General features: G+C 45.6%; 1 protein-coding gene across 2 annotated transcripts in view; it reads left to right on the top strand.

Moving 5' to 3' along the window:
- RARA (retinoic acid receptor alpha) overlaps positions 1-27,333 on the top strand; it is a 190,648-nt gene that overhangs the window by 17,346 nt on the left and 145,969 nt on the right. The window contains exon 1 of one of the 2 annotated variants that reach the window (XM_054992972.1): positions 9,320-9,560. The exons of the other annotated variant lie outside the window; for it this stretch is intronic. The gene's annotated coding sequence lies outside the window, so the exon portion shown is untranslated. Of the gene's footprint in view, positions 1-9,319; positions 9,561-27,333 lie in introns of those variants that run through there. 2 annotated transcript variants of the gene reach the window in all.

A 27,333-nucleotide genomic window follows, 5' to 3' on the forward strand; every position in this document is an offset into this window, starting at 1 on the left:
TCACACCACCAGTTGATTTTATTGCCTGATTTGTTTTCACACCACCAGTTGATTTTACTGCCTACAAAAATGGCACCTGTGTTCCAGACTAGAATATCTACCCGCCCTGAGTTCTGTGCTCACGATATTTAATGCAGCATGGTATGTGTTTAAGGAGCCCCGTGGCGCAGAGTGGTAAGCTGCAGTACTGCAGCCCAAGCTCTATGACCTGAGTTCGATCCTGGCGGAAGCCGGGTTCAGGTAGCCTTCTCAAGATTGACTCGGCCTTCCATCCTTCCGAGGTTGATAAAATGAGTACTGTTTCCTGGGGGTAAAAGTGTAGATGACTGGGGAAGGCAATGGCAAACCACCCTGTAACAAAAAGTCTGCCAAGAAAATGTCGTGATGCGACGTCCCCCCGCATGGGTCAGTATAATGACTTGGTGCTTACACCCTTACCCTACTCTATTTTAAATGCTGTCTTAATGTCTTAAATGTTTTACTGTTGAAATATTTTAAAGTTTTGATGTTCACTGCCTTGAGGATCCTATTTGGGTGGCAAGGAGGCATAAAAATGTTTTAAATAAAGTTATAAAAAATCCATAAATCAGATTGGTGAAAAGACCATGAGCTGTGATCTGTATTAGTCACCAATAGACGACCAGGGAAGCTTTTCTAAAGTGGAAGAAAATTGGTTCTGTTTTTCTCTTGTGCTGTCCATGCACCATAAAGGATTGCAAGTAGAATGAGATGGCGAGCTAGTCAGAATGTTTGTTGGCTAATAACTGTTGTAGACATATTTGAAAAGGTCCCTTAAACATGCAGCAGAATGGCAAGCCTGTTACCAAAGTGTTGTAAAGAGCCATATTGCATACATATATGCTATCAAGTTGCAGCCTCCTTTTGATGACCCCAGCAAGGAGCTTTCAAGGTAAATGAGAAGCAGAGGTGGTTTGCCATTGCCTTCCTTTGCAGAACAAAGTCTTCCCTGGAGGTCTCCCATCCAAGTTCTGACCAGGGCCCAACTCTGAGATCTGATGAAATCCGGTTATACCCTGCTTCCTTGCCTCCCTTACAGAGCCCTATTGGTCTGTAGAGAAGAAAAAAATCTATGTAAGACATTTCACTAGGACCAACCAATTGACACAAAACATTGTGCGAGCTTTTGAGCTCACCAGAACTCTTAATCAGGTTGGATGTTACATTTTTTTAAAATTTGGGGATGGAAAACAGATTTTCAAGCCCAGCAATATACAGTTTGTTACAAGGATGGTGGATCTGAGTTCAGTTTCTGCCTCAGTCAATTCTCCATTCAGTGAGCCATGATTCCGCGATTCCTTCCTCTGAAGTTCCAGAAATTTCTTTCCCTTCATGGAGTGGGGAAGAAAAGTGAGGCATACAAGCTGTTCTTTTGATCCAGCCTTTTTGTTGTGTATGTTGGTTACTATTCTTTTCTATGTAGGGCCGGGTGGCACTTATTTAAACATGTAACAAGGACCTTCCAAAAGGATGAACGGTTTTGTGATCTGGACAGAGGAGTGGGGGTCTGGAGATGTTCCAGCAAGGTCTGCTCTTCAGCGGCTACCCTCTCCCTGGGCCCCACTGTTGGCTTCAAAGGGTCCCAGAGGCCTTTTGCTTTGTAGGGAAAGATAAATCTGCCACTCTTCCCTGGCCTGGTTGGGGAAGGAACCTAAAGGCTGGGCTCCATCAAGACTGACAACCAGCTTGCGAGGAGGGGGTGGTAGTGAGCAGAATGTTTAAATTTGCTTATGGAAGGTTGTCTCCTCTGGAGGAATTGAAAGAAAATTTGGGATCAGCATATTGTGGGGTGGATTGAGAACTGTACTTCTGGCCCTGTGGATGCTTCTGAAACCAAGCGAAAGGGGTTCAAGTTAAATCAATCTTGGGCATAAGGCACAGAAAGGAGCACTGGCGTTGATTAACAGTTGGGACAGTTTGCCCTGAAGGGTGGAATGGATTCTTTATGAATTGCTTGTGCAATAGGAGACTAGATACTTTGCTTCTGGAGGGAACGGGGAGGGGGCTGTAAGAAGAATGATTAAATGACTCTAAAAAGACCAGAGGGAAATTGCTCGTTCCTGTTCTTCTGTCAGATAAGTTAGTGCAGCTGCCTCTGGGGTAAGATAGGGGCACAGTTAACGTTGTTACAATAGCAGGAACTGCTGAAACGCTCAGAGTCTGTTTACTGTGATTTCCATGTGCATGGAATTACATACAGAATCTGTAATCTGTTATAGGATGCATCAATCTTAAAAATTCAGATTTGAAAAACGGAATGGCAGGGTATTTTTCTTCTTGGTCCTGTGGCTGTAGAAATGTTCTGAGAGTGTAGGCTCTTTCTGCAAACTACTACTGAAGGTAGGGGAACTGAAGATTTCAGCTCCGTGATCACATTTCTTTTGCTGTACATTCTTCAAATCCTCCCCCCTCTTCTATGTCACTGCTTCTGTACACAAAGAAATTCCAGATTCAGCAGGCACATTATGCAAGGTTATACAAAGCAAAACAAAAATTTGCATATATTTACATGTTTTGCATACAGTACTTTCTGGTCCCTTTGGAACTGGAGATTTGAACTGGCTTGTGAAAATAATAATAATCAGAATTTGAGTGTGTCTGTTTCCTTAATCACGAAACATCAGCATTTTAATATCTTCTTAGGGCTTTTATATAGTTCCAACCAGCACAGATTTTAATACATTAAAAAGGCCTTTTGATTTAACATATAACCATTACATAACAGAACTAAACAATCCACCATTCTCCAACTCTTTCTTCATCCTAAATAAAAATTATACACGTTAATAACAGGGAATGTGGATTTTGAGACAGCTTCACAGAAAGATTGGAGGAGGGGGAACAGGGGAGCAAGGTATAAGGCCTGGTCCCCAGCTCTGCACCCTACATAACTACATAATAAAACAGAGGTCCATCTAGCCCAACATCCTGTTTTCCACAGTAGCCAACCAGTTGGCCTGGCAGGGAATGTCAGGGGAAGGTCAACAAACAAGGTGCGGAGGCCAGGGCCTTCTCCTGACATTGCTTCCAAGCACTGAGTATTAGGAGGTTTGCTGCATCTAAATATGGAAAATAGAAAAGAGCCCAGTAGCACCTTTAAGACCAACCAACTTTACTGTAGCATAAGCTTTCGAGAATCACAGTTCTCTTCGTCAGATGCATCTGTGATTCTCGAAAGCTTTTGCCACAATAAAGTTGGTTAGTCCTAAAGGTGCTACTGGGCTCTTTTCTATTTTGCTACTACAAACTAACACGGCTAACTCCTCTGGATCTACATATGGAGGTTCCTTTTAGTCGTCTTGGCTAGTAGCCATTGATTGACTTCTCCTCCAGGAATCCTTTTAAAGCCATCTGTGCCACTTGCCATTGCTGTGTCCACTGGCAATGAATTCTTCAATTTAATTATTCAGGGAGTAAAGGAGTATTTCCTTTAGTCTGTGCAGAACCTACTGCCTGTCACCTTTATTGGGTGCCCCTAAGCTCTAGTAGTATGAGTGAAGGAGAAGACTTCTCTCCCCTTTCTCCATCCCATAATTTTATAAACCTCTAGCATTTTCCCCTTAGTCTGCTCGTCTTGTGTGGGCATTGTCAATAAAATTTAAATAAACAACTTAATTACCCAAAGTTGACCAAGTAGGGTTGCCAAACTCCAGGTGGAGACTGGAGTTCTCCTGAAATTATGACTGACCTCCAGAGTACAGCGATCCGTTACCCTGGAGGAAATGGCAGCTTTGGACGGCAGACTTCATGGCATCACATCCTGGCTGAACTCTCTCCCTTCCCCAAACTCTATCCTCTTTAGGCTCCACCCCCAAATCTCCAGGAATTTCCTTACCTGGATTTGGCAGCCCTGTGTCCTTCAGTAGTAGTGTGTGGACTGACATGGCCAGGGCTTTTTTTCTGGGAAAAGAGGTGGTGGAACTCAGTGGGTTGCCCTTGGAGAAAATGGTCACATGGCCGGTGGCCCCGCCCCCTGATTAGGGGGCAGGACCACCGGCCATGTGACCATTTTCAAGAGGTTCCAAAACTCCGTTCCACCGTGTTCCGGCTGAAAAAAAGCCCTGGACATGGCCATTCTGAATTCACGGAGCAATCAAGTGGTCTGAATGGCTTGCCGAGTGGTATGCTACCCCTCAGCCTGCAGTTGACCAGTAGAAACAAAACAACAACCTTTGTGGTGACCAATTCAGACTCTGCTTTAGCCACAAACAGGGGAGGGGGGTAGGAAGCAGCCATGGATGCAAGTGAGTGCATGCATCTCATTCCAGCCAGTGTGGTGTAGCAATTAAACTGTCAGACTACAATCGGAGAGACCAGGGTTTAAATCCCTACTCTGCTACGGAAGCTCGCTGGGTGACCTTGGGCCAGTCACACACACACAGCTTAGTCTACCTCCCTCACAAGGTTTTTGTAAGGATGAAATGGATGAGAGGAGAATGATGTAAGCCACTTTGGTCTCCATTGGGGGGCAGAAACGGTGGGGTATGTATGTATGAATAAATAAATAAATCCTTGTCAAGAGTGGGAAAGAAATGCACAGTTGTGCATGGACCAAAGGAAGTGGGAATGGTTATAGGATTCCCACAGTATGGCTTTGAAGTGCTTGGTGGAATGAATGGAGGGGATGCCAAATGAATGCAAAGATAGATAGTGGTGGCTGTGATATTCAGCACAAAGCCACCAGTGTTCTCCAACCTTGGCTGAATCCACATTACCTCCATGCATCCCGGTGTTGCACTAAATGTTCGCTAAACACCCGGAAGTATAGCATCTTTCAAGCGCGATTTCTGAATCGCGCTAGAAAGACGCTATACTTCCGGGTGTTTAGCGAACATTTAGTGCAACACCAGGATGCGCGGAGGTAATGTGGATTCAGCCCTTGTCTGCAGTGCACCGGGTGTGGGAGGCTATCGATTGTCCTGGCCTCTGTGCTGGATCAGGACATGCTTTGGCAATGGTCTTGTGGCTTTCCTGGCAGAAGTTTATCCTTCCTAATGATTCCTGTTGTGCATTGAAATCCACTGCGCTAGGCCTGAACCTCTTCCCAGAACTGAGGGAATGGGGGGAGGGGAGGGGTCTAGGAATCCTGGCGCCCTGTTCCCTATTGCTCTAATGCAGGCAGACCAACTCTGGTGTGCTTGACCACAGGAGCCAAAATGCATCTAGTGAAATGCTCATCTCCCCGCAACAATCTTGAAAAAGCGTTGCCTTTCTTCATGAAGATGCAAGGCGTCCAGCTCAAAACAGCTTCCCCCATCCATAAATAACGTTTGGATAGAAAGGGTGGGGGGAGATTTTCTCCTCCTGCTTCTCCTCCCCCTCAAATCTGTTTCCGGTCTCTCTCTAGCAATTAATATAAATGGACAACAATGGGCTTGGCAAGGGGAAACACGATGTTTGCCATGGGGAGGGGGTTTGGTTGGGAGGGAGTTGCTACTTGTGCAGATGGCTCCTCCCTTCTAGGAAGGAGGGCCAGACCTGCCCCTTCCTCAGTTTCCCACTGCAAGCTAAGGCTTGGCTTTGGGATAGCTTCAGGGCTGAAAATCCATACCGATGAAATGAAATAAATTAACCCCTTGTTAAGCTGCCCAAATGTGAATAATTTTGGTTCTGAACTTGGGATTGCACTTGTGTTGCAGAGTCCTAGCACTCACATTAAGCAGGCATCTAAGAGTGGTTGAGGGTGCCCTTGGAGCCATGCTTCATCCAGGCTGCTTCACTGAACCTGGTGCTAGAAAGGGGGATTGCCTTTGTCACTACTGAGAAACAATAGCCTTACATACACTGGAGACCAGGGCTGGCCTGCACACCTAGTGTTCCCCACTCTGCCATGGAGATCCCTGGGTGACCTTGGGCTTCTGGGCTTAACCTACCTCTCAGGTCTGTTGTGAGCATAAAATATAGAGAACTGTGAACGCCTGCCTGAGCTAGAAAAATGTCCCACATAGATGCCCCCCAGCCCAATGCAGCTCAGCAGCCGTGCATCTGGGGTGCTCAATACCTTCCCCCGTGCATGTTGTTGCAGGGCCGCAACATTCAGCTGAGTTAGACAATTAGATTAATCAACTAAAAAGCTTTTGATCCATCATGGTTGATCTGGCTGTGCTGCAGCTTTCCTGAAGCTAAGTAGGCTGACTCTGACCTGCCCCTGGGTGGGAGGTCCCCTGGGAACTCTCTGGACCCTACCCTGTATTCTACAATAAATTAAATTTAAAATAAAATGTAAGAGACACCCCAATTAATCAAGCAGCAGCGTTTTACAACAGAAGGAGGCATATTGATGTTTTAAGATGCGTATCCCCTATTAATCAGTTAGTAAAGTGTTACATTTTAATTATCTTTTTAAAGTCTAGGTACTGGGGGGGGGGGGGGGGAGCCAAAGACAGCAGGGATCTTCTTAAAGGAAAAATTCTCATTCTCTCTCATGCAAGGTACTTTTCTTTTGGGACAGTGCCTGCTGCAGCAGTATCTTAAAAACAAAGGGGGAAAAGCTTCCTCCCTCTCCTTCCTGATCCATTGTTTTATTTATATGAAAATATATGTAGATTTAATTGATTGGGAATACTTGAAGCATTTTTCCACATCACCCCCCCCCCCCCTGAAGTCTGTGGGATTTGTGGAGAAACCACGGGGATGACACTTGGGAAGATGAGAGAAGGCATCTGGCAGGTTGTATTTTTAATGGTCTGATGAATTTGCTTACTGTATTTTATGCTGGTCTCTTGCCTGCTTTTTTATTAATATGGTGACTCTTTTAATGGTTGGTTTTAATATATTTTAGTGTTTTATTGATTTTATTGCAGAGTGCTGGGTCTTAATTTATGGAGGGGACAAACAAACCAACAAACAAAGCTCCATTTCCCAAATTTGGGACTACTAAAGCACACTTTCTTTTGTTTCTCTTTTTGACAAAGTTTAAAATTAGAGGTACTTCACTTTTACATCTGAAAAAGTTACTTTTAAAGCAGAAACGTGTAGGAGAGACCACTCCTTTTGTTTCTGCATGTTACTGATCGAGGTATGACTCCCCACTGGAAGGAAGCAATTCCAGAATAGGGAAGGAGAAGCAAAATAGTACTTTTCTTTGAAGGCATTATATTGTGCAGGATCAGCAATGACTGGGACAGATTGGATGGACAAAAGACCAAAGGGAACTCAAGCAGTGATATAGCGGACAGCCCCTTATGTTGCCAGCTCACAGAAGCCGTTATAATTGTTTCAGTGAAACCAGTTATTTATTTCCCATGGAATGCTTGCTCGGGAACGATTGCCATACTGTAAGGCAGATATGGGCAGAAGATAGACTGTTATCCATTAGTGAGCTGTTGGACAATTTCTTATGTGTAATGATTGCTGGGATACCTTCAAAAAGTGCAGGACATGTGGGATGTTACTTTGGTCCATTAAGGTGGCTTTTTTTAATTTTAGGTGAGTACAAACTTAGGTGAAGGGAAGGTAGTATGGTATAATCTAATCTCATCAGATCTCAGAAGCTAAGCAGAGTTGGTACTTGGATGGGCGACCACCAATGAAAGCTCTGCAGAGGAAGGCAATGGCAAATCACCTCTGCTTCTCACTTGCCCTGAAAGCCCCTTGCTGGCTCTGCCATAAGTTGGGTGTGACTTAAGGGCATTTTACACAGACACACAAATTTAGGTAGGTTCACTTAATACAGATTGGTTATGTCTTAATTGTGAAAAGATCCTCCTGAGTATGCACTCTTGTTTCGTAAAATTAACATATATCAGTGGACTACAGAGATTCTAATTTAAAAATTAGATCATGAAAGATTATCAGCCCACCTTTACTGCAAAAGGCTTTTTGGGGGGGGGGAACAGAGAAATGCTTAAGAATGCTTTTCTCTCAGGAAAAAGGAACCGTGTGGATTTTAAGCTTGCCCACCATTATCCAAACTGGGCTTAATGAATCACTTGATCTTCCTGCACTATTGGCAACCTCCCATTCCTTCCCAGGAGTGAGGAGAGACAGAAGGCACCTGTTCCGCAGATAAGAACTTAGTTTGGGCTTCATTATTATTTGCAGTGATGCTACCTGTAGGAACTTAAGATTTTCTTTTAGTTTCTACTTTAATAAAAAATACTAATTATGTATTTTGTACTTTGTCTTTGGATAAAAAAAACTTAATGTACTTTATTTTTTGGAAAAAAAATACAACTGTCATTCAAGTATTACATCCCCCCATTAATTTCCTACGCTGTTCATAATCTTTACAGCTCAATTTGGAGCAGCATTTTACACCCCCCTCCCCAAATAATTTTTTTTTTTAAAAAAAATGGTGTTGGAACATGCAAGGGACACAAAACGAACAGAGTGCCTCTGTTTTTCCCCTTTGCTGCCACAGTGTATGCTGACTAATGGCATGCCTGTCTTTTACAGCACTTTTAACTTAAAAAAACACAGTAATAATTTTGTCTACAGCCAGAACATAAACCTGGGAGAGTCAGTTGCTAATATTCTCATTTTACAGATTAGGAAGACTGAAGCTGAATAACGAGGACTTCTCAACAGGGATGGAGCGTGTTCCCCATTCTCACATACTCACCTACAGGATGTTAGCTATTGCATTCTACCTCAGAGCCAGGGATCTCCCAGGCATGCAATCCTAGCATTTAAAGGGGTCTTCTATATATTTCTTTAAATTATCCTCGCTTATTGCTATATCGCGCCTGGGAGGCTGTGGCGCAGAGATGGTGAAACCATCTTTTCAGAATTGAGACTGAAACTGTAGGACACCTTCCGACTCTTACAGCGCAGAGTCCCACCTTTCTAAAGCAATGGGCTGAGAAGGGTCTAACTCCGTTCAGAACTGCACTGCTAACCACGCCGGTCCCTCTTGTTACATATTCTGCACTTCCACGTGTTCGTACCTGCCTCCACTCATGCTTACTCGGTCCTATGCAGCTCACCCAGGGCTTACATAGGGATGCGCAAAGACCGTGCAGCGGCGCTCATCAAAGAGCAAGCGCCTGTTTTGTCGGGGCCTGAACCCCCGTCCGTTCCCTTCCAACAGGACCTGCTCCCCGTTCGGTGCACGACACAGGCTCGCGCCAGTGCCGCGTGCCGGTGAACTCGGCCCTCCGCTTGCCTCTCGGCGTCCACCGCCGGCAGCCCTTTCGACAGCCTTCCCCTCCTCTTTTGCTCTCCCCCAGCCCTGCGGCACGGCTATTGGCTGAGAGGGGGTGGGCGTGGCGACGCCGACCTCTGCCTCCTCCCCTCCCTCTCCCCCCTCCCCACTCCAAGCCCCAGTGTAAAGTTTCACACAAGCACATGACTGGCTTTAATGGCTGCTGCGCTCTGGGGCGCCCGCGCTGGCCAGCACAGCGTTCCAACGCCTCCTCCCTCCCGGGTCCCAGCACCAGCCGGGCTCGCAAGACCTTCTGTGTGACTCCGCGAGACTGGACCGGGAGAGGGAGCGAGTGTGGCTGGCTGGCGGGGCGCGCTCTTCTGGCCCACGGGAGAGGGTGTCGGTGGAGAGTTTGGTGCCTGTCCCGAGAAGCCGAAGCCACGGGACGTGCCTGCAGGTAAGAGAGCCAGGCAGCCTGAATCCCCGCCTCCTTCTGCAAACTTTGCTCAGGGTGTGTTTGGGGGAAGGTGGCCGGGTTGTGTTTGATTGTGTTGCCTTCTCGGGACGTCAAGTTCCGGGACTGACGGAGGGGGGGGGGAGCGCTTGTCTCCCTCTTCCCTTTCTCAGTTGTGTTTTTGTTCCGAGTAGACTCCGATCGGAGTCTAGGACTATCCTACGCAGTCCCAGCCGCTTTCCTCCTCCCCTTTCTCCCCCAGCCCTTGCCAAAGTTGTGTTTTGATTTGTACAGGGCCAGCCCCTACTTCTTTCTCCCCTCTGATCGTAGATGACACAGCTTGTTCTTGTACCGCAGAAGTATAAGCAGTGCCCCCCCCCCGCACCCTAGTACATGTCAGAAAGATTAGGATACCTTACGAGTAATGCGCTTATCTTGAAATTACATGTTTCTTTCGTTGGGAGCAACTGCAACTAGAATATTTGGAAGGAGTTCTTGGTGGGGAAGTATAAAGGTTCGGTGCCCTGCTCCCTCTTCCTCTCTCCATGGGACTTCTAAACAAGACCCAACTGTTGCGTTCAGGAGCCCCTTCCAGCTGTCACCGGTGGCCTGCCCGCCCGCCCCCTCCGTCCTCTTCTGCAAGGGTTAATGGAGCCAGCTTGAAGGGGTTGCTTTCCTTCTGGTCCTCCCAGATCCCACATTCTTCTGCTGCGCCGTCTCTGTTTCTCCCTTTTCCACATTTCGGTCACTGCTCCTTAATTTCAGGACGAAAGCTTTTGTGTGTCAACATAGTTGGACCCACGTTGTGGTCAGACAGGCATCCCCAGGAGAAGGTGGTGGTATTTTCCCCTGGCTTTCCCCGTCTGTGCATAGTCACACCAAATATCTGTGCAGGAAAGTTTCTCCTGTTTGGCTTTTGTGTTTCACTCAACTATCCAGAGGGCTCTTGGGTGGGTGGGTGGGGGGATCACTTCCTTCCTCTTTTGTATATTTGTGAGCAGTTTGTGTGTCTACCTTTTCTAGATCTCGAAGGAAAAGGCAAAGTGTAAGGTGTTCTGTACACCACGTGCAGGTGTGGCTGTACTTGGTTTTACATCATGGTGTGTGCATGTGTGTGCAGTCTTTGGATTCATCATTTTGTGGGCATTTGTTAATTTTTTTCTCTGTATTTTTGGGATGCTTTTGCACTTGCCTCTCTGTGTGCCTCCCAAACCATACCCCCAATGAACGCAAAAAGGTCTGTGATGAATTATACAGTCAAATTTTTTTAAAACCCCGAGAGCCCGCGTTGTCTGTCTTGCCAAACTGCCAGTGGTTGGTCGACCCGTGGGTGGAAAAACAAGACCGTGGCTTAGCTTTCAAGAGGATGTTTCCAACTTGGTCTGTGTTTTTGCAGTGTCTGAGCAGGCTGATGGGTGTGAAAATGGACTTGCGGCATTTGCATTTTTGTGTGCGCCTCCCAGGGCTGCGGATGGTGAGTCCAGTGGTACGCTGGCATTTGGAGAGTCATTTTAATAGGCATCTATGGTAGCGTGGTGAAGGACCCACAAAGAGGTTAAGCTATAAATGTAACAATGAGATGAAAGATCATTTTTTGAGAGGGCAGGCTGTTTGGCACTCCAGCTTTTAGCTTGGGATTGTTAGTGATGGTGTGTAAATCCGTGGCTGATACTGGCTGCTTTTTTTAAAAAAATAGTATGTGTAGAATGCAGATCACAGTTGGGTGCTTAGCTGTCATTAACAAAAAGGTAAATCCTTAAGAAAAGAAGCAGCCCATCAGTTGGGAGGAATTATCAGCTGGCTTGACTTTGGGCCTTAGGGAGGAAAGGAAAAGCATGCCTGGGGTGTGTGTGTCTGTATTTGTTTATTTTTTCAAGCTTTGAAAATTCAGTCTTGGCAGTCAACTTTAACACATCTTTGGCAGGAGAGGTTTTTGAGGGTTCCCTTCCCTCCCCCTAGTGAATTCTTAATAGTTGTTCTGCCTGTATTATTGTGATTGTGGTTTTTAGGCTTCCAAAGTGCTTTTAAGTACATGATCCTTTCAGCAGCCCTGTAAGGTAGTCCAGAAGGCTGAAGGAATAAGAACTTGCCTTGGGAAACTTTAATGAGTTCATGGCTGAGATGAGATTTGAACCTGAAGCTTGCAGATTGATAGCCGCTTTGTTACACTGAGAGTCAATGAACTGTGGTGGTTGGAGTGTTGGTCTGGGTCATAGGAAACTCCGGGTCAAATCCAGCCATACTTGTGTAACCTGGGGCCAATTACTTTCTCTTGGCCTAACCTCCCTCACAGGTTTGTTTGGGGAAGACTGCGTGCACTACCCTGATCTCTTTGGAGGAAAAGCAGGATTATCAGGTACAGATTGAAGAATTTAGAAGTTGCTTTTCAGTATCAGCATTGCCATTCACTTCTTTTTTGTCAGTCGTATATGATCCCAAACAGTTCCAGATGGGATGTTTCAATCCTCACTTAGGATAGGATAAAATAGCATGCTTCTAGGCTGCACAAATCTCTTCTCCAGACAGAAATAAATTCTATGCTTCAGGCAAAACACATGTTGTGCATGTTACTTGAGAACTTTTTGATCACAAATCTAGGCAACAAAACCCTAAACGGTTTGGTCATTGGGAATTTAAGACCTCAATCCCAAACTGGGAAGAAAGTGCCTTTGAAATTGGAAGGGATTACTTTCTTCTTAGACTAGGTAAAAGAGCAGCCCCTCGCCCTCAATTCAGCTGTGACCTTGCCAGTGCAGTTTTAGTTAAATCCATTTTATATTATGCCATATATGTACTCCATACTATAAAAGTGTGCAAGGGACATAAAAATAGTTTTGAGGAATCTGATGAAAAAGTCACCTAGTCCTTCCTTCAGTACAGGCTAAGTAAATAATCCTAAAGAGGGAGGTATCCCCCTTTATTGCCAGTATTTGTTAATCGAAGGTATATGTATATGGGGGCTTCATTTTTACCTATCATGGGAACTGGATAAGAAAATATGAGCATGGCTCTGATTTTGTGCCCACAAGATTGCTCAGACCCTACTATATTCATCTTGGAAGCTAATAGGTTTTTCTTTCACAATTCTGTCTAATCCTTCTTTTAAAGCCATGTAAGTTAATAGTTACCATATCTTGTAGCAGTGTAAAGCCCATAAGTTAGTTATATGTTATATGTTTGAACACCTGAAGCTGCTTTTGATATCTTATGGTTAGTATTGTCTTTCTAGAGTTTCAAAGGCTCTCTCACATCACCTCCTACCTGGTGATGCTCTGCCACTGAGCTGCAGTCTCTCTGCTCATTGTTGTGTATGAAGAGCATTTGTTCCAGATCCAATACCACAAGAGTTTTCTGTATGGAGGTGATTCAGTTCAGATTGCTTTAGGTGTAAGAAATTAGCTTATAGTGAGCAGGATCCATTTTTTATCTGTATTATTTTGTACTTTTAAGAGGATGCAGTCATAGCTTTGCAGGTATGTTTGCAATAGTCACTAGTGCACTAAAGCAAATTACTAACCTGCTTGCTTATATGTACCCATTTTAGACAGTGAAGGTTTAATGGGGGTGGTTTCTGCAACAGTATTTGTAGTTTTGAGGCTGTGCCTTGGGGTAGAGCATTTGTTGTGAAAGAACTTGACCTGAACCCCTGGGAAGCTGTTGTCAGTCAGAACAGACAACACTGGCCATGATAAACCAAAGATCTCACTGGGTATAAGGCAGCTTCATGTGTTAATGTACCTGTTTACTTGGATGGGAGTTTTCTTTGTCTTGGGTGACCAGGTAAGTGGCTATGGACTATCTTGACTTACGGCTGACATGGACTTAGGTTTTGCTAACATTGCAGGATAAAAAAATATCTTCAGCATTCTTCCTGAGTGTGTCTATGCATTTGTTCTTGCAGTGTAGCACTGTTGACCTGTAGCCCCAGTGCAGAAAACAGGGAACAGCAGGAAAGCTGCATACAGGTTGTAGCATTGTGGAGGTAATGTAAGCAGTTGAATATGCAGTCTTTCACATAGTTACTGCAGTTGCGTTCCCTTGTCAGGTTGCTAATCACCTGCTGAAATGTCAGGCGCATGCCATCCCCACAGTTTCTGCTTGCTCGTGGCATTTGCTGGATTCAGTTATGTTTTTTTAGTCGCGGTCTTATCCTCTTCCGAAAAGCTCAGGGTGGTACTTTTGTTCTTTCATCCTAACTCTGAAGTAGGTTGTGCAGATGAGTGTTGCAGCCAAAGTAGGATCTGAATCTGGGTTGCCTATGTCCACGTCCACTCCACTGTGCTGCCTTTGTCCAGGGGGAATGCTCAGGTTCATGCTGGATTGTGTATGTGGGGACCTAGTGAGTATGTCCTTGGTTGCATTGTGAAAATGGCAAGAGTGCTGTATTCTGTACTAATTGTTTTTTAATTCTTACACTGGGAACAGATTCCTAATATATAAAATTATGTGCTGGGATCCAGAAAGATGCCTGGTCTTGTGTTTGTTTTATTTATATATGCACACTCAAGCACAACTATGCATGTGCAAGAATATGATACAGGCCATGGGAATAGCCACTTCACATCTTAAAAACAAAATAAAACCTCAAGCTTCTCTGTCCCTTTTTTGGTGGCGCCTTCATTGTGCTGCGTGGGGGTAAAAGCTACCTGAAGGGGCTCAGCCTTTTGTTGGATATTCTGGAATTTGTTTCTGAGTCTACCATGGCTCATAGGTTGCCTTCTACTGTGTTCCAGTCCATGGACAGATCAGGAAACTATCATGTGCATCCCTGCTGAATGACCAGGCAGCATAACAGCATGGTTGAGCAGTCAGAGTGTCAGATTGGGATTTGAGAGATCCAGGTTCGAATCCCAACTCTGCCATGGAATCTTGGTGGGTGACGTTGGGCCAGTCACACGATCGGTCGGTCCTAACGTAGCTAACAGGGTTGTTGTGAGGATAAAATGGAGAAATTGTGGGGTCTTCTCAGCACTGGGGAGGTTTGGGATCAGATTGCACTGTTTACATTTCTGATTGTTTGGTCTAAGGGGGAATAACTCTCAAGTTGTGCGAAGGTCTTGATGTGGTAAACCTGCATTTGGCCTGTACCATTTTAGACTACTGAAGGGGAGTGCTTGTGTCCTACACAGAGGAAAATAGCATGTCAAGGAAAAAGTTAGACTAGAACTTTTCCCCTTGACATCTAGTTTTCTGTGGGCAGGGATTTTTTTTAAAAGATGGAGGAATTTTCTTTCATGTGGTCTCCTACCTGTAAGGACCACCTACTTGCATTATAAATCTTCCAGATCACTACGACCATCTTCTGAGGCCCTGCTTCTGGTGTCCCCTCCCCCAGCCTTCTGAGGTTAGTGGTGGCAACCCAAGAGAGGGCTTTTCAGTAGTGGCACCAAAATGATGAAATTCTCTCCCCAGGGAGATTTATGTATTTCCTTCTGTCACTGTCTTCTGCCAGTATGCGAAGACTTTTCTTTAGGCTGACATTCCCTCAATAATCCCTTCTCCCTGCCCTATGTTTTTGATGTCTCTCTCTTTTTAAAAATATATCTTAAATCTGGTTTTTAACGCCTTTTGTTTCATTTATTTATTATTTATTTGTTATTTATAGTCTGCCTTTCTCACTGAGACTCTCAGCAATATTTTTATACTACTCTGTTTTTAGTTGTTAGCTGCCTTGCTGGCTTTGATTGGGCTGAAAGGCGGGATATAAACTTTTTAAATAAACAAAACCTGAAATGGTACTGATCAATTACAAGATGAAATCTGGGAGATCCATAAATGGATTTCCAAATATATATATATTTTTAGGTTAAAAGACAGCCTTCCTCCAGTTTGGAGTGGGACCAATTGTGTAAAAGGGGATGTGATTACATACCATTTCCTCAGGGGGAAATCTTCAACCAACCTATAATTAGACTTGCTAGGGGATAATGCCCAAGTACAAATACCCATACCATTCCCTGACCTGGGTAGCCCAGGTAATCCTGATCTCGTCAGCTCTCAAGCTAAGCAGGGTTGGCCTTGGTTAGTAATTGGATGGGGGACCTCCAATGAAGACCAGGGTCGAATCCACATTCACCCATTACCCGCATGTTTATCGGATATCTTCCGTTTGCCTCCAATCCGTGATTTTTTCCTCTTCGTTCACATTCCTGCTTCCAATCCGTCTTTCTCGCGCGTCCCTCCGGTCACACAGCTGCTCGAAAACCGCTTTTGGGGGCGGGACCATTTTTTCCCGCCCATTTTTTAAAAAATTTTTGAGCGCACTTTTCCGTTATTTCGATCTTGCCTTATAAAGAAACATCATTGAAGATAATGATGCCTCTCTTTCCCCCACTGACAGCACTGATGGCTCTCTCCCGTTTCTTTTTTGGAAATTTGGAAGCATGTGGGAAGCTTTCGTGGGCATTTCCTATGCAGGACAGTTCAGTGCCTGAATTTTACTGACGTTTCACTTCCTTGGAGTGTCATTATTTCGATATTTTGTAATTTCGATATTACAGTAATATAAAATTAAAAAAATAAAAAACAGTTAAAACGGAAGTTTCGCGAGTCCGTTCTGAGGATGGATTCACCCCAAAATGATTTTTCAAACTACCAGATTTGATTCAGAAACAGCATAATCAATAAATCCAATGCTATGAAGTCAAAAACAGTCTTTTGCAGACTACGGAGCACTTGCAAGTTGAATCAGCCAATAGGAACTCTCGGAACGGCCGGAGAGACAGGAAGGGGGGTGGTTTTTAAAAAAACCGCGTAAATTGCGCATTGGCCCGTTCACGGCCACTGTGAAACTCCCGTTGAAAACCTGTGACCACATATTCGGGAGAAATGCGAATGAAATGCGTCTGTTTAATGAGGTAATGTGACCGGCACTCGGGATTGCGTGGGGAATGCGGGGAACATGCGACTTAGAATGAGTAATGTGGATTTGCCCCAGGGCTGCAGAGGCAGGCAATGGCAAACCACCTCTGTTAGTCTCTTCTCATGAAAACCCTACCAGGGGTAGCTGTAAAGCTATGATTTGAGGGCACTCTCTACTACATACCCACACCATACCTGTTTTTCCTTTTCCCCTGCCAGGGTTAATGGCAGATGTGAGCCAATTTTTACTGGGAAAATGTCGGGGTGTGTGTGTGTTAAGTTTAAACCACCTTTCCTGCTGCCCCATAGCCCTGTTTCAAATCAGGCTGTCCCCAACGGCCCACGTCTGGTTAAAAACAAAAATTGGGGGATTTGTTTGCTCATACCTGAGGCCTGAAGCAACTAGAAAGAGGCTGATACTTGCTTTCAGATATCCACTTTTAAGTTTTCAAGTGCTCTTGAATCACAATATCCCCCCTCACCCTAAAAAAGAGAGGCTTGTGGACTGAAACATCAAATTGCTGGTTCCTACAAGGTAGAGCTGACTAACCAGGGGTGTGTGTGTGTATTCTACTCATCCATAGTGCTGTTTCAGATTCTGAAAAATGGTTCTCTGCCAGAACTCTGATAATCATTTGTTATATGCCCCCCCGCCCCGTCCACTCCTCTCTTTTCTGCTGTGGGAAGCTGCCCCATCCCATGAGCAGTTAAACCTGTGAGCCAGCGGCTTGCGGATCTTGGCTGGCAACGACTTCTGCAATTTCCTGATGCTCCAAAACTTACGTCTGAGATCACTGTGGTTGCTAGCTGAGGTTTGTGAACGGCTGGGTCTCATGATGCATTGCTCATTCAAATGGAGAGCGCCCTGTGGTGGGGGGGGGGAGTGTGCCAAACTTCAAGACTTCTGAAGGGTGCAACACACTGTCACTTCGTCTAGGGCAGTCTGATGGATTTGAGCATGATGCATATCGTCCGTGCATCTGAGTACATCACTCACTGTTCAAATGCCTCTTTGCCATCCGTAAATCCAGAGTCATTTTTCTGTATGTTTTATTGAGTTCAAAATATTTATTAGGATATAGCTTATATGTGAATGTACAGGTCCTTTGTCACAAAAGGACTTCAGTTCTGTTGTGTTCCTTTAACTTTTTGTTTGAGAGAGCTACAAAGGAAGGCTATCTTACTCAGCAAAAATTACCTTTCTGCTAACCTTCCCTTGTTCCAAGCAAGTTCATTAAATTTAATTGTTTCCAAACTATTTCAAGCATGCATCAACCAATTTTTGAGCTCAGGAATGCCTTTTTAGATTTTACAGGCATAGTATCTTTACAACGCTCGTTGTGTCCATTCCCATGGCAGTCTTGCGAAGGAAGCTGTTGCTGTTCTTATTTTACAGATGGGGAATTGGAGCTTGGGATGGGTTGAGGTGAGAGAGTGACTTCTTACATGGTGATACAGTGAATCTGGGGCAGAGATGGAATGCCTCCAACAGTCTTCAAGATCCCAATGTGCTACACAAGCGTTTGCACATTTTGGGATGCTGTCATTTGATCTGAACCATTCTTTTGGAATTGGAATTAGGTCTTCGGTCTACATCCTTTCTTGAACCAATGGATGGCTTTAGTATTTCCTTCTCCTTTTGTCTGTCATGATTTGGGTTGTGTGATGAGGTCTGTGCTGTGCTGACTGGTCACCGATTCTTGCCTTCCTAGCATCCAGCATATGAGGCCTCAATTGGCTCCTGTTTCCCTTCTTTTTGTCTCTTTTTGGCATGTGCCCATCTGGGGGTTTACTGGGAGGGAAGGCCAACATTGCTCTTAACAGCTTTCATGGTGCCTCTTCCCAGTGGGTGTGGTCTGGTACCTGTGCACCAGAACATCATTCCACCATCTGCAAAATCATCAGAGCCATCTTCTCACTACCTGTAGGTGGCATATTATTTAGTTGGGGACACCACCCCAACTAATAGAGGAAGGCGCTGGGGTTAAGCAGCAAGACTGGATTGGTGCAAGTCTTTGCAAAGATCCTACTTCCAAGCATGGATCTGCCCCTTCCCTGCATCAATAGTGACCCTCTTTGGGCCACTTTTCTCCTATGGGTGTGGCTGGGATCCAGGAGTCTATTTACTTTGTTTTAAAGTAGTTATACTCTGCTTCCTAAGTCTGTAGACCTGATCTGACCCCCTCTTCTTTCTGCTTTGCAGAGCCAGTGTTCATAACTAAGAATCCTGCCTCTTATCATCTTTTCTGCTACACCTCCTAGGTTGAAGTCCCACTGAGGATTTCCATCCACAGAGTACAAACTTCAGTCTCAAAGAACAGCATGAGAAGGCAGTCAAAGTTCCACTGTGGGAGGGGGAAATCAAGGAACCTGCCCCCCAGCCTGCAGAAATGCTCTGTGGACTTAAGCACACAGTTCTGTCTCCATATATAATTTGTGTTCTCTAGAATTTTTTTTGCAGAAACTGAGATTTTGCAGGTATTCAAACCATATTAACCAAGTCAATGGGCAGAGCAGTCGGTTACTTCCCTTAAAACATTCCACTACCCCTTTATTCGCTTCCACAGCGCACTGAATGTGTTTCCAGCTGTGTCTTCTAGTGGGTTGGGGGGGGGGGGAGTTGGGAAGTGGTCGTCTGGGTGTGGGTTTGCTGGTCAATGGACTGTGAAGGGAGAGGAGGAGAGGGGGCTGGACCTCAAGGAGGACTGGTCTTCAGCTCAGCTGAGCATTACTGGCAGTCCTCCATTTTGGTGTCCTAATGTGATCTGGGATTCTGGCTTTGTGGTTTTGTAGCCTGTTCTGCAGGGGCGTCGGACAGAGAGGGCTTTCTGTCTCTCTTTTTGTTCTTGTGAGATGTGCTTCCCAGGCAGTAGAGAGGATCTGTGAACGGCAACCCCTGGCCTAACTGGGAGAAGGCAGTGAGTTCAGCTGTGCAGAGAGAGTGGCAGCACTGCTTTTGTGATTGGGGCGTCATGATCCACCACCAAACAGGGCTTTGGGGAGCTGGGCACAGGCTGGTGGCAACTAGGTGGAGTCTACTCATGCCTCTCTCAGTTTGGGAAAGGGCTGTTCCTCAGTGGAGAATGGCATGGAGCAGGTGGACACCTTCCAGGTATCTTGAGTTCGCTGGGCTTGAGCTCTCTCCATCCACTCTGCAAAGGAGGAGGGAGTGAGGAAAGAATGTTGGCTGGTACTGGCAACTAGGGCTGAAGGTTGGCATCGGGGCTCTGTGGCACAAGAGGCCTGGCATAACTGGAGCCTTTCCTAACTTTTGACTCAAAACCCTGCTTGCACTTTCAGGCCTGATGGGTGTGGGTGGAGCTGAAGAGAGGTCTCTGTCATCCAGAAGAGCCCCAGAGTGCCAGGGACATTAACTGTTAGACTCCACCAGTTTCCCTTCTCAGGAGACTGCTATTAGCAAGCTTTTTGAGGGGTCACCGATGCAGCAACACCCGTAATGTGTCAATGGCTGTAGGTGGAATTGGGCCACCGTGTCAACACGTGGCCAGTGCGAGGAAAACTCTGCTGACTTGCAGTTGTACCTGTGTGAACTAGGTTCCATCCTGCCCTGCAGTGCCATTGTCAGCAAGTGGAGATATGCTGCAAACCAATATAAGGATGAATTCACCCTGTGAAAGAGGCTGCCTTCTGTTTTCGAGGGGCAGGGAGGAAGTTTGAGAAGCACGGCCTAAGAGGGTCCCTGTAAGATTCCTGGGGCACATGGTGGAAGAAAAACATGCATTAAGAGAGCCCACCCCCCTATGTCTTTTGCACCAACTCGGGAGACTTTGGGATACAGCAAGAGAGGCCTTGGGTCCCACTTTGGTGTTGAGTGGAAGGCGGGCTGTAAATACTTTAATTAATAAACAGTTAACCTTATACTGCATTCTGCAAGATTGGAGAAGATGACAGTACCTCTGACCCGGTCCCTTCGTGTTCCCAGGTCCCCTGTTGCACTGCAACATGTTCTTTGGTTGCAATCTCTCTTGGCAGGTAGGCCTTTTAGCAGGCTTTGGCTCTGCTGAATGGCTTTGCTGACTCCTGGAGCCAGCTGTGCTTGAGGAGGTGTGATTGTGCGGTTGCCTCAGCAGAGGCTGAAGCGTCTAGTCCAGCAGTTGGCAGGAGCAAAGTCTGTTCTTGTGGCAGCCGTCCACTGAGACGCTTGAGTAAATAGGCTCTGCGAGGGGGTGAAAAGGCAAGGGGAGAGCAAGAGAATAGAGTCCATTGGTTATTATTTTAGAGAGGGTGGTTTTCCTCCGGAGCAATTTACTTTAGATCCTGCATACGTTTCGACAGGTTTGTTTGTGTTTGGGAGAGGGGGCATTCTGGAGCAGACTGGGATGTTCAGAAAACCCTGGACCACGCTGCGCCAAATGACTCCTTTGGTGCGGGCAGCAGAGCAGGGTTTGCTCTGCCCGTTCAATAGGTTCATGTCACATTACTTATGTTTTGTTTCTGCAATGTTTTGCATTTGTATACAGTTCCACACTTGCTTTAAAATTTCTGCCGTCTGTAGCGTCTTGTATTCTTTATCGAATGCCCCAGCTGTTGGCTGTGTTGACTTGCACTGTGTAATCTGCCTTGAGTCTCGGTGAGAAAGGTGGACTATAAATTATATAAGGAAACAAACCCTAGCAATAATGGCAATGGGCGTAGATGAGCCTGTTGTCATGGTTGCCAGGGCCCGAGCGAAGTGGACCCTGTTTTGCTTGCCTGTGTCGCCGGAAACAATGGCATAGCTTGGTGCTTGCCACTGCTGCCCCTCTGAAGTGGCGGTCCTCGGAGAACTTCCCTGGCACGAACAGACCAGTCTGCCTGTGTGTGCCTTACACCTTTCTGAGAGCGCTGTTGTCAAGTCCTCGAGAGGAGTACTTCCTCTCTCAAACACAGAGCAGGGGGAACTCTGGGAAATCCCCTTGTTAGTGTCACTGGAGGAAAACACAGACGTTGACTTTTCTTATGCAGAAGAACAGCTCTTGCCCTGGGATAACCCTGGCCAAAGTCCTCAGCAAGTTTTTGTTTGAATGTGCATGCAGCAACACACATGAACGGTGAAATTCGAATTTGTTACTCAGAAATAATAGTTGCGTGTGAATTTTTTAACAAGTTTTTTTTTATTAACAAAACCACAACTTTGGGGAATTAAAAAAATTGGTATGCCTATTGGTATATCTAGGGCAGTTTAATCAAGAGTGCTTCTGCCTTCCCAAACCTTTTCTGCTCTGGTTGTTGTGGGTTTTCCGGGCTGTATTGCCGTGGTCTTGGCATTGTAGTTCCTGACGTTTCGCCAGCAGCTGTGGCTGGCATCTTCAGAGGTGTAGCACCAAAAGACAGAGATCTCTCAGTGTCACAGTGTGGAAAAGATGTGGGTCATTTGTATCTACTCAGGAGGGGTGGGGTTGAGCTGAGTCATCCTGTGAGAGTTTCCCAGGGTGTGGAATGCTAATGGCGGGAGGCTTCACTGTATCCTGAGGAGGTTCTTTTGCATATGGATTGGTACTTGATGTGCTAATCTTCTCTGCAGGGCTATTGTCGGGGATAGAATGTTTTGTTAGCCTGGTGTTTTTCAGAACTGGAAACCATGCTCTGTTCATTCTTAAGGTTTCTTCTTTCCTGTTGAAGTTTTGCTTATGCTTGTGAATTTCAATGGCTTCCCTGTGCAGTCTGACAAAGTAGTTGGAAGTGTTGTCCAGTATTTTGGTGTCCTGGAATAAGATACTGTGCCCTGTTTGAGTTAGGCTATGTTCAGCCACTGCTGATTTTTCAGGTAGTCCAAGTCTGCAGTGTCTTTCATGTTCTTTTATTCTTGTCTGGATGCTACGCTTTGTGGTCCCGATGTAAACTTGTCCACAGCTGCAGGGTATACGGTATACTCCTGCAGAGGTGAGGGGGTCTCTACTGTCTTTTGCTGATCGTAGCATCTGTTGTATTTTTCGGGTGGGTCTGAATACTGCTTGAAGGTTATGCTTTTTCATAAGCTTTCCCATCTGATCAGTAATTCCTTTGATATACGGCAAAAACACTTTTCCTGTAGGAGACTGTTTTTCCTTGGTTGTTTGATTCATCCTGGGTTTGATTGCTCTTCAGATTTCATTTCTGGAGTAGCCATTTGCCTGAAGTGCGTGGTTTAGATGGTTAATTTCTCAATGAGGAAAGTATCTTATTCCAGGACACCAGTTCTGAAAAACACCAGGCTAACAAAACATTCTATCCCCGACAATAGCCCTGCAGAGAAGATTAGCACATCAAGTACCAATCCATATGCAAAAGAACCTCCTCAGGATACAGTGAAGCCTCCCGCCATTAGCATTCCACACCCTGGGAAACTCTCACAGGATGACTCAGCTCAACCCCACCCCTCCTGAGTAGATACAAATGACCCACATCTTTTCCACACTGTGACACTGAGAGATCTCTGTCTTTTGGTGCTACACCTCTGAAGATGCCAGCCACAGCTGCTGGCGAAACGTCAGGAACTACAATGCCAAGACCATGGCAATACAGCCCGGAAAACCCACAACAACCATCGTTCTCCGGCCGTGAAAGCCTTCGACAATACATCTTTTCTGCTCTCCATCATACCTGTTTTTAAAAGGATGTGTAGAAAAAGTTGGGGGGTAGGCAGAGTTTGTGCGCGCAAACTTGTTGTCACTTGAGCATGAATAGTTTCTTACTCATCCCCACCTCTGACCTGGAGCTTGCTGGAGGAAAGTCTTGATTTCTCAGTGTTAGCTGCACCGAGGCCTTTTAGCTAGGAGCACACATCTTGAGGTTAATACACCAAGAGTGCAATACTTTACAGTTTCCTGCCTTTCCCCCTGCAATTACTGGGGTTCTGCAACCAGGTTTAGGAATGCCAACCTCTAGGTGGGGCCTGGAAATCTCCCGGAACTACAGCTGATCTCCAGGGATCAGCTCCCCTGGAGGATATGGCAACTTTCGAGGGCAAACTGTGTAGCATCACATTCCCACTGAGCTACTTACCCCTGACTCACAGACTTTGCCCTCCTCAGGCACTCCCTCCAAATCTCCAGGAATTTCTCAAGCCAGAATTGGCAGCCCTAGCTGGGTCTCAGACCAACCTTGTTGTGACTGTGGGTAGGCAGCTGTATCAGTTGCTCCCAAGAATTTGTAGCCTGGATCACCACGGGGTAGGGATATGGCTTTCTTTCCAAATCTATTGATTTCCATTCAGAAAGCAATTTTATTAGGAAATGGATGGAGGGGAAGTGGGAGAATACCCTCTTTTCCTATGCTAAGGGCTTGTTAAATTGTTGAATTTCACATTGGCCAGATTTGGTGTAATGGTTAAGAGCGCGGGACTCTAATCTGTAGAGCTGGGTTTGATTCCTCACTCCTCCTCTTGAAGCCAACTGGGTGACCTTGGGCTAGTCACAGCTCTCTGGAGGTGTCTCAGCCCCCCCCCCCCTCACAGGGTGTTTTGTTGTGGGGATAATAATGGCATACTTTGTAAACCGCTCTGAGTGGGCATTAAGTTGTCTTGAAGGGCAGTATATAAATCAAATGTTGTTATTATTATTATTTCCAAATTGGGTGACGGCTTTCATAAGGATAACGCACAAATTTGATTGCAGTTTTGTTATGAATGAATGGGTTCTGGCTTTAGTTGAGATGTAAGAACAATGGGTCAGGTTTTAGGTCTACCCAGTGCAGCATTCTAAGAGTAGCTTCCTTGATGTTCCTGAGAACTCATTAACAGGGACTGAAGGTGATGGCCTGTTTTTCCTGGCATTTAAAAGGTACATTACTACTTCATATGGAGGTTGCATTGGTTATAACTGTAAATAGCCATTGACAGACAAAGCAGTCTAAGCAGCTGGCTAGCTCCACGTGTTTTGGAGGTAGTGAATTGTGTAAAACATCCTTCTTTCCAGGGCTTTTTTTCTGGGAGAAGAAGTGGTGGAATTCAGTGGGCTGCCATCGGCGAAAATGGTCATATGGCTGGTGGCCCCGCCCCCTGAGCTCCAGACAGGGGGGAGTTGAGATTGTCCGCGTTGAGCAGTGCGGAGGGCAATCTAAACTCCCCTCTGTCTGGAGCTCAGGGGGCGGGGCCACCAGCCATGTGACCATTTTCAAGAGGTTCCGGAACTCCATTCCACTGCATTCCAGCTGAAAAAAAGCCCTGCTTCTTTCCAACTAGATTTTACTTGCCAGTTGGCATCACTGTATGTTACGGGAGATCCTTACTAATAGGGGGACTCCTGAGGTGGCTGTTGAATAGTATCCTCCTCAGTGGTGTGGTGAAGGTGAGAATGCCAAGCCCTACAATAGTTTAGTATTTATTTAGCACCGTTGTTGTGTGGGATCTGTATGAAGGAAGTGGTTGCCATGCAGCAGACTTGGAACTGTGCATTTCCCTGCTGCCTCAGTGCAGACGTTGGTGCTGGGCACAACATCCAGCTTCTGAGAATCTCAGTTTTAAAAATAAAAAAGAAAGTTTCTAGCCCTTTATGCTGCAAAGAAAGGCATTAAAGTGTGGGGCCGGTGCCTGGGAAAATCTCAGAAGCCAGAGCTGGTATTCTAGTTATTAACCCTCCCCTTCACTTCTCCAGAATTAGAAGAAATGGAATAAGTTAAGGTAATAAGAAAAAAGGGTGGACATTTCGATTTGCACTGTTTATACACCTTGGGTTGTGTGTGTGTTGAATTTAGGCCAGAATTTTGATGATTTTGATATGTTAAGACGTGGATTTTTGTGAGTGTAGTAATTATATGGAAATGCAGAAAAACAGTATCAGTCTCTACTTTCCTTTTAAAAAACGGTTTCTAGTTCTGCAGAAAGAGCCTTGGAAGTTTGTGTGCCATTGCATGTCTTATCCCTCCCTTTTGACTAACAGAGTCAGAAAAATTGAGGCAGAAATGTTTTAAGAGCCAAGTAAATTATGCAGAATAAAAAAAAATAGCTCGGCTTTACAAAAAAGCGGCATGTTTATAGCTGTTGCAGAGTTGTGCTGGTCTTGGTGCGGAAGGTGACCTCATGGTGGCAGAACTGTAAAATGGTCAGCCCACAGTGTGTCTAGCCCCTTGGTGGGAAGCCTTTTCTGTGCCTACTGCATGGGCTAGCAAAGACTGCAGCTCTCCTCCCAACTGAGCCAGTGGCTCCCCTCCCCAGTTGATGTTCCTCTTTAGCTGGAATTGAAACTGTGGCATGTGGGCGACATCAGGAAATGTTGCGTCAAGGCTGGTGGCTGATTCTCGTCACCCATTTTTTTCTTCTTTCAAAAGGAACTTGGGTGTCCCTGGGGGAAAAATGGGTTATGTGCACATGCATGTGTAAGAGAAATATTTTAGCAAAGCCTATATGGAAAAGGTGGGTTGTGGGTACCTTTTTGGGGACACATTACTAGTGGAAATTAAAGGTGAAATGATTTGAAAACTGTATCTTTGATCGGGCTGGGGCTTCCCAGATCTTTGAGAAACTCTTTCTGAATCTGTGTGAGATTCTCATTTCCCCCTCCCTCTCACTTGAAGAGAAGCAGAAGAAATTAATTGTTTAAGGCACTGCATTCATCTGTGGAACTCCATGCTACAAGGTGCTGCCTTTTAAAGCAAGAGATTAGATGAAGGGCTAGAAGCTGTCCCTATCACTCAAAAAACCTGGTTTGGGTGCCTGGAATCTTCCCACTTTTTTGTGCGATTTTGCACTTTAAGAATTTGATTGTGGTTCTGAGGCATCTGAATTTTGCCCCTCATCCTTGAAAAATACTTGTGAGGGGGGAAGAAAGCATAGTTTTTTGGCAGGTATTCTATGAACTGCAGAAACCAGAAGGTATTCAAAGATAGGGTGCTTGACTGCCTAATAACCTATATATTTATGCATTTACTTCATTTATACCTTGTGTTGCCAGGTCTTCCACTCTGAAAATGAGGGGTAGGGGGTGCAGGTGCTTGGGAGGCGCCAGGGGCAACATGCCTTTTTTTGGCCAATTTTTACTGAATCAGCCCTGGTGCAACCCATCATTTCTGTTGTCCAGAAATGGTGTCATTGGTCAGTGACACAGGCGCATGTGCGGCCACTTCCCTGGCCCGCTCCTTCCGTTTCCCCTCTGTTTCCCTCTGCTGGCCAGATGAATAGTGTTGGGGGGGGGGCTTGGCACCCCCCACATCAAGCAGGGGGCCTGGCAACCCTATTTATACTCCACTTGGAGTCCCAAAGCAGTTTATGTTGTTCTCTGCTCTTCCATTTTATCTTTACAAAAATCTTGTGAGGTAGCTCAGGTTGAGACGGTGTGACTGGCCCGTGGTCGCCCAGCGATCTTCTATGAACACATTGGGGATTCAAACCTGGGTCTCCCAGCTCCTCGTCTGAGACTATAACTACTTCACCACACTGTCTTTTTTGTTTGCATATCTCATGTTGTACATTTGCCTTGGGGACCTGTTTGTCAAAAAGAGAATAAGTGCTCTAAACGAATACATTAAAATGTTTCAGCCCTAAAAACAGCACTTTTGGAAAGGCTCTTCTGCCTAGCTCCATGTTGCAGTGGCACATGAATGCCACCGGTATGGGGTCTTCCTGACACATTCAGGAGTGCTGTTCCATAATACAGGAGCAAACTGCAGAAAACGTTCTGGGGAAAGCAGCCAGTAACAATGTGCTGCCTATGTGCTGGCACCTTCAGAGGGCCTTGATCGGCTGAATTCTTTCCTATCTCTCTCGTTTCCATTAGAATTAATTCATCTGGAACATCATCCATCTCTTGGCTCTGCAATTCCTTCATTTCACATTCTTGTCCGATTACCTGGGTGTTGTATAGGAATTTTTGGCAAATTGTGTATTTAGCAGGAAGGATGCAGGAAATGGCAGGTGTGGAATGTTGCAAACTCCTTCCTCCCCTTTCTATTTCATTCATAAGTATGGATGAAAAGGATCCCAGAGGAATTGCTACCACCC

The sequence above is a fragment of the Eublepharis macularius genome, chromosome 12 (genome assembly GCF_028583425.1).
Source record: "Eublepharis macularius isolate TG4126 chromosome 12, MPM_Emac_v1.0, whole genome shotgun sequence".
Taxonomy (NCBI): Eukaryota; Metazoa; Chordata; class Lepidosauria; order Squamata; family Eublepharidae; genus Eublepharis; species Eublepharis macularius.